Raw genomic sequence first — 6,064 nt, forward strand, 5'->3', positions numbered from 1 at the left:
TGTGTCTTTATTATAGGTCTGTGTATTTCATATCCTAATTATTTATTGTCTATCTGAAGGAGTCAGAGGATCTTGGTGTCACAAGCTGCTGGCTGCTTTCATGGAAAAATGAGCGTTGCGCCAAGCAGATAAATGTGGGATGCATGAAGCGGGCTCGAATTCTGAATTCTGCCTTTTCATCCAGTGTTCATATTTCAGAATTTCAGCCAAGAAGGGGAAGAAAGGGGAAAGAAGTATCTAAGTGCTCTCTCAATTTGTCCATGAGCTCATAGGTTTCTTTAGTTTCAATATGTGTGCAACAGAAAGTAAGGAAACCCTGCCTTCCAGTAAAACCTCAAGTCAGGGTAGGTTTACATGGGTGTACCTGAAAGGAGAGTTTGGCACAGTATTAGGGAAAGCAGCAAATTAAATACGTTTCCCAGGACATTTAATTTTGTAATAAAGTCCTTGGCAACAACATTTTTGTTTATCTGCCATCGATGCTAAAAACGGAGGGGGTGTTATTTTCCTGGAAGAAACTCTTGCAGAAAGAGACTTCAGTCATGTGAAAAAATGTGTTTTGAAACTTTCAGTAGATGAGTTTCAAATAGGTGTAGCAGCTCCTCACAGAAAATATTAAATTACTGTGAAGATACTTAGTGTTAGATGCTGGCTGCTGGTGCTGGTTTTATCTGAGTTGTTTAATCACTCTACAAATAAATGTATCCAGTCAGGACAGGAATGTTCCATGTTCTGTGACTGTTCTGTGACTGTTAGCTATACATTATTATTATTATTGGCCTTTGCATGAATAATGAGAAATTATTATCAGATGCTCAACAAAAACTTAAAATAATAAAGTTCTGCTTAAACTTAGAACTTAAAACCCCACTTCCTGGTTTAATCAAAACAAGGAAGCCCAAGAAAACACCGTGGTGGGTTAACCTGGATTCTGTGTACAAACACCATAAACCCCTGCACAGGTTCTCTCCCAGAATCCATTACATACCTATTTCAACGCCCCAAATCCACTGGGAATGATCATTTTCGCTCCAGTACCGCTACGGTGTCCCAGCTCCTGTAGCAGTAATGGGTGTCAGGTACTGTTTGGACTAGAAGGGATTGAGCCATCACTCCCCTGCTGTGTGTTAATTTATTGCCTCAGACATTTTCATATCTGGTTCATTTTCGCCCGCTCCAAGTTGGGTGCCTCGGTGGTCGGGAGGCCCTGGGGAGCGGCTTTGGTTGGGGGGCACGGTGCTGGTGTGCCAGGGGATGGAGCCAGGCAATCTGCAGAGGTGTGACACAGCAGCCAACCACCAGCTCCTGGGGAAACAGGGAGATTGAGATGCCGTCCGGGATCCCAGCGCTAGACATCTCCCCGTAATAGCGTTATTTCCCCGAGAAAATGAAGGGTCACCGCCGCGCACAAGCGACATGAAAAATGCTGTGCTGTGGGTGGGGTTTTTTGTCTCCCCTGGTTTTGCTTAGTGATTATGTAGAACCTGCTGAAAAGGTGTTTATTTCTGTTTGTAAATTGAATGCGCTGGGTGTTTTGCTCCAGCTTTGCCCCAGGCTCTGTTGGATGTGATGATGGAGCTGGAAGCCGAGGCAGACACCGGCGGAGCGCAGGCAGAGGGAATCTGGCTGGAAAACAAAGCCCTGTTTTGTCATTTCATGCCTCTTAAAAGTCCCACTCCATGCAGACAAAACGCGAGTTAATATACATTAAACAGGACAAGTGAAGTGAAAAATAAACATGCAAAAATAAATAGCAGCTCACTGGAAGCGCTGGGGCTGCTCCCAGCGTGAGGATGCAATGGGGACACCAGTCACAGAATTGTCCCCAGAAAAGCCACCCCCAGCCTGCCATCCCTCTGTCCTCCAGCCAGCCACCTAGGATAGTTTTCCCAAATCCCATTTCTTCCCCGTTTTTGATGGGCAACCTCACCCTGTCACGCGTGTGTTGCACACTGGCACTTGCGTGGGTTTAATTTCACACATATCCATTGCACATACACAAATAAATTCTCCCATCCCATTTTATTGAATTTCTAGTAAGTTGGCAGACTAAAGTGATTTTTAACACTTCTCGATTGGATTTATGATTTCTGTGTCATCCACCCTGCTTCTGACATTAGGAAATGTTCAACATGAGGGAATCATTCACTGGTTCTTTTAACTACACTATAAAACATTTTAGTCTCCTTTCTCTCAGAAATCCATAAATGGCTAATTTAATCACAGCCTTACAGCAGAAACCCTCAGTTTCTCCTGCTAATTATGTGGCTGAGTTTTGGTGCTTAAATCATTGTGGGATGTTGGGGACAGGCAGAGAGTGGGGCTTGGTCACCAAAGGCCAGATCATGGTTTAGTTTCCAAAGTGTTGGGGGTCACCTGGGCTTGGCTCCCCTTGGTGGGGTGCTCGAATGGCTTCTCCAAATGGTGTTTTCAGGAGATCAGGGAATCAGAGAATTCCAGGCTGGAACAGAGCACAAGAATAATCCGGTCTAACCCATCCTGACACAGGTGCCACATCCATACACCTTTTCAAGCACTTCCAGTGATTCCAGCACCTCCTTGGACCTGCTGTTCCAATCTTGACCACCCAGCAACCTTATTCTTCCCCTGTCAACCACAAATCAGAGCTTGTCATTCCAGAACTGGAATGTTGTCCTTGTCATTCCAGAACTGGGTGGTTTGAAGCCTGGATTGATCAAGCTGAGGGTCCCTCTTGAAGCTGGGTGTTCCTCTTGTGGCAGGGACAGGATTCAGAGTCACTTGTGAATTATGTTGTGACTCAAATCACTCTGTGACCTCACACTGAAAGAAATTCCAAAATTCCAAAAGCTAGGTGAGGTTCTTGGAATTCAGGGAACTTCTGGGGCCTCTCGTTGTTCTGCATACAGGTTATCAGGTAAAAATATTTATGCAATAAGTAAGGGGGTGAAAAAAGAAATTGATATCAGTATAAAAATTAATACCAAGAGGAAAAGAATTTTGAACTGCTTAAGCAGTTTTATGTATGTAGAGAAAAGCCTAAACCTTTGCACTCTGCCTATGGTTTTATTGGAACTCATTTAATGTGGTAATTGCCAAGATCCACTGTCCTTGCAATTTTTTTCATGTTTTGTGGTTTATGCAGGGAGTAATTTATTATACAAATACAACTTCTATGTTCCATCCAAACCCAGGAAATAAAATCAAATATGTCTCAATATTGAGATATTTCACTTTGCCTTGATTTACAGCACCACCTTTATCTCTTTCTAGGAAAAATATAAATAAAATAAAGGAACAAAACATGATATTGCAGGTTATAATAGAGAGGGGGGAGAAAATACCTTGGAGCTGGGCCTGTAATCTTGAAGAGCACTGAGTTTTTTGGCCCCCTCAAACTTCCTAACCTGCCTGTGCAAGTGTTGGAGGCTCATGTCCTCCTCTCATTCTTTCCTGGGACATCCCAAGGCCAGGTGACCTCTGGAGTGTGCCCTGCCTGAATGACACTCTGCTGATGATTGGAAATATATTTTCTACTTTAGAAAGAAAGCAACATCTGAAAGAGCAGCTCTCCCAGGCATGTTCTCAGCCCACCTCTGCACCCTTTGTTCCCTTTCCCCTGTCACCTCTCGTATTTGTTTCTCTGTCCCTTTCCATCCTCAGTCTCATTCCCTTCTCCTTCCCCCCTGCTCTGCCCATTCCTTCTGGAAGCATTTCCTGCACCGGTTCTCATTTTCATCCTGGTGTCTCTTCCACACATCCCAGCACTTTTAGTGCTGTACTGACATGGCACCTGATGGAGAACCCCAGTTTGCACATGCCACTTCATACTCCAGCTGTATTCCACCCCAAAACTCCTCTTAATCCTTAATAATCAATACCAGCATGTGAACCACACGCGCCATTAACTACAATTTACATTTGATAAAATGCTTTTTTTTCTTCAGGAGGAGACTGCTCCCATCACAATGTGCTCTTTTGGAGAAACACTGGGGGTGGAAAGTCATTGTCCATCTTATTTCTCCTGGCAAACCCCAGATTGTGTCCTCTTGCCTGAGCTTGGACACCAAGCAGGGCTGATTTTCATCATGGGTGACCAGAAGTCAATTTTCAATCCATTTACTGATTTACCTGGGGGTGAGACTCGTGGGTTTCTGAGAGAAGGATGAGAAAGGAGCAGTCATGGCCATCTTCAAGAAGCAATAGGTGTTTGGGGAGCAAAGGTTAGGTGAGGATGGAGAAAACACAGTGGGATTAACACAAGTTAATAAAACACACTAAGATGTGCTATTCCTTAACTGGTTTTAATTCTCAGGGGTTAAAAAAAAAAGCATGGCTGTGTAATGGTGTGGAAATGCAAGCAACTGTCGGAGCCAGGTGCTCAAGTATTCCCAGACATCAGTTTCTATTTCAAACTCAAAAGACTTTTGGGAGAGACACACCAACAGTATCCTGCAAGAGCAAGGGCTAAGCCCAAGACTGGTGTGTGTGGTTGCAGTTTACTAAAATCTGATTGCAAAGATGTGGATTTTGGTGCAGTTTCCCCTTAGAAAAATGAGTTACAGCAAACTTGCTCTTCCACTCCTGTGTTAATCTTCTGAATTGTTCCTGGCAGCTGGGCCCAACTTGCTACATTTATTTGTAGAATGATTAAACAACTAAGATAAAATCCACATTAGCAGTCAGCATCTAGCAGTAAGCATCGCTGCAGTAATTTAATTGTGGACCCACAGTTCATCCTAATGCTGATTTTACTGAGGGGGGTGGATGCTGAGGTTGCTGCAGAGACCCCACAGCACCTATGACTTCAAGGCATTGTCCCAGCCCCAGGTCTTGGTTTAGATCTCATGGACCACTCCATCCTCACAGAGCAGCAAAAATCATCCAAATCATGGGATAGAATCCCAGAATGGTTTGGGTTGGGAAGGAGCTTAAAGCTCATCCAGTGCCACCCCATCCATGGCAGGGACACCTTCCCCTGTCCCAGCTGCTCCAGCCCCAATGTCCAGCCTGGCCTTGGGCACTGCCAGGGATCCAGGGGCAGCCCCAGCTGCTCTGGGCACCTGTGCCAGGGCCTGCCCACCCTGCCAGGGAGGAATTTACCCCTAAAATCTCACCTAATCTCTGGTTATTCGGTTCAAACCCATTTCTTCTTATCCTAACTCCGTCTGCCCATACAAAAATTCACTCTCCCTCCTTATTGTGAGCCCCTTTAAGTACTGGAATGCCACAATGAGGCCTCTCTGGAGCCTTCTCCAAATTCCTGTTGTAAGAGTGGGGAGCATGGAGGGTTCAGAGCCCCAGTGTCCACAGCCTTCAAGAGCAGGGAAAGGACATCCTTGATCCTTCATTTGGGGAAAGATTTTCCTCTAGTAGCTGGAAATTTTTAATAAGGAGGTTTTATATCACCGTGCAAGGTGCACTTAAGGGAATGTGACACGGTGTGACAGCACTGAGATGCTGCAAAGATTTTGGACAGAATTACAAATTCTGCTGGTGTGGCAGCGGCTGGGCACAGCAGAGCATAAATTAACATATAACTAATAACTATACTGGCATTATAGAGAGTATCTCATGGTGATAAGCTTCATGATTCTCTTCAACCCACTGAAGTTGAAGGAAGAGCAAAGGCCTTTTCAAGCTTACTTTATCTTCTTGCTTCTTAAGTGAGACTAATCAAGTTTATATCCTTTTAGCTTATTATTAGCCCAGCAGAGCTTCTGGCACTCTTTACAGCTTTTTTGACATGAAAGTTAGTTACACCTACTGTACTTAGTATGACTTCACTTTTCTTGTGATAAATCCTGAAAATTAATATACTGTATCCTCCAGATTACAAAATGAAAGTGTCCTAGACATTGTGAATACTCTGGCTGTGGAATGCTGCCAGTGAAAGAAAAAAAACTGATGTCTTAATGATCTCTGTTAATAAAAAGAAGAAACTGGGTAGTAAATTTTCTTGGTTAACATGTCAGGCTTTTTTTTTTTTTTCTCTTTCTTATTCTAAACTTGAACTGACACATATTAAGTAGAAGAATCCTTGAGAATAAAATGCCTTGGATGTAAAGAAATAATAGTGAGAATC

At 43.8% G+C, this 6,064-nt stretch overlaps 1 long non-coding RNA gene across 1 annotated transcript; it reads right to left on the reverse strand.

The window, feature by feature from the left end:
• Window positions 1-1,485: 1,485 nt before the first annotated feature.
• LOC147651811 (uncharacterized) lies at window positions 1,486-2,616 on the reverse strand. Its single transcript, XR_015289746.1, has 2 exons — window positions 2,526-2,616; window positions 1,486-1,626 (listed from the first exon to the last, which is right to left on the reverse strand). It is a non-coding gene; the product is annotated as an uncharacterized LOC147651811 (long non-coding RNA).
• Between the last annotated feature and the right edge of the window lie 3,448 nt (window positions 2,617-6,064).

This window comes from Cyanistes caeruleus, chromosome 8, assembly GCF_971803275.1.
Source record: "Cyanistes caeruleus chromosome 8, bCyaCae1.hap1.1, whole genome shotgun sequence".
In the NCBI taxonomy this organism is placed as follows: domain Eukaryota; kingdom Metazoa; phylum Chordata; class Aves; order Passeriformes; family Paridae; genus Cyanistes; species Cyanistes caeruleus.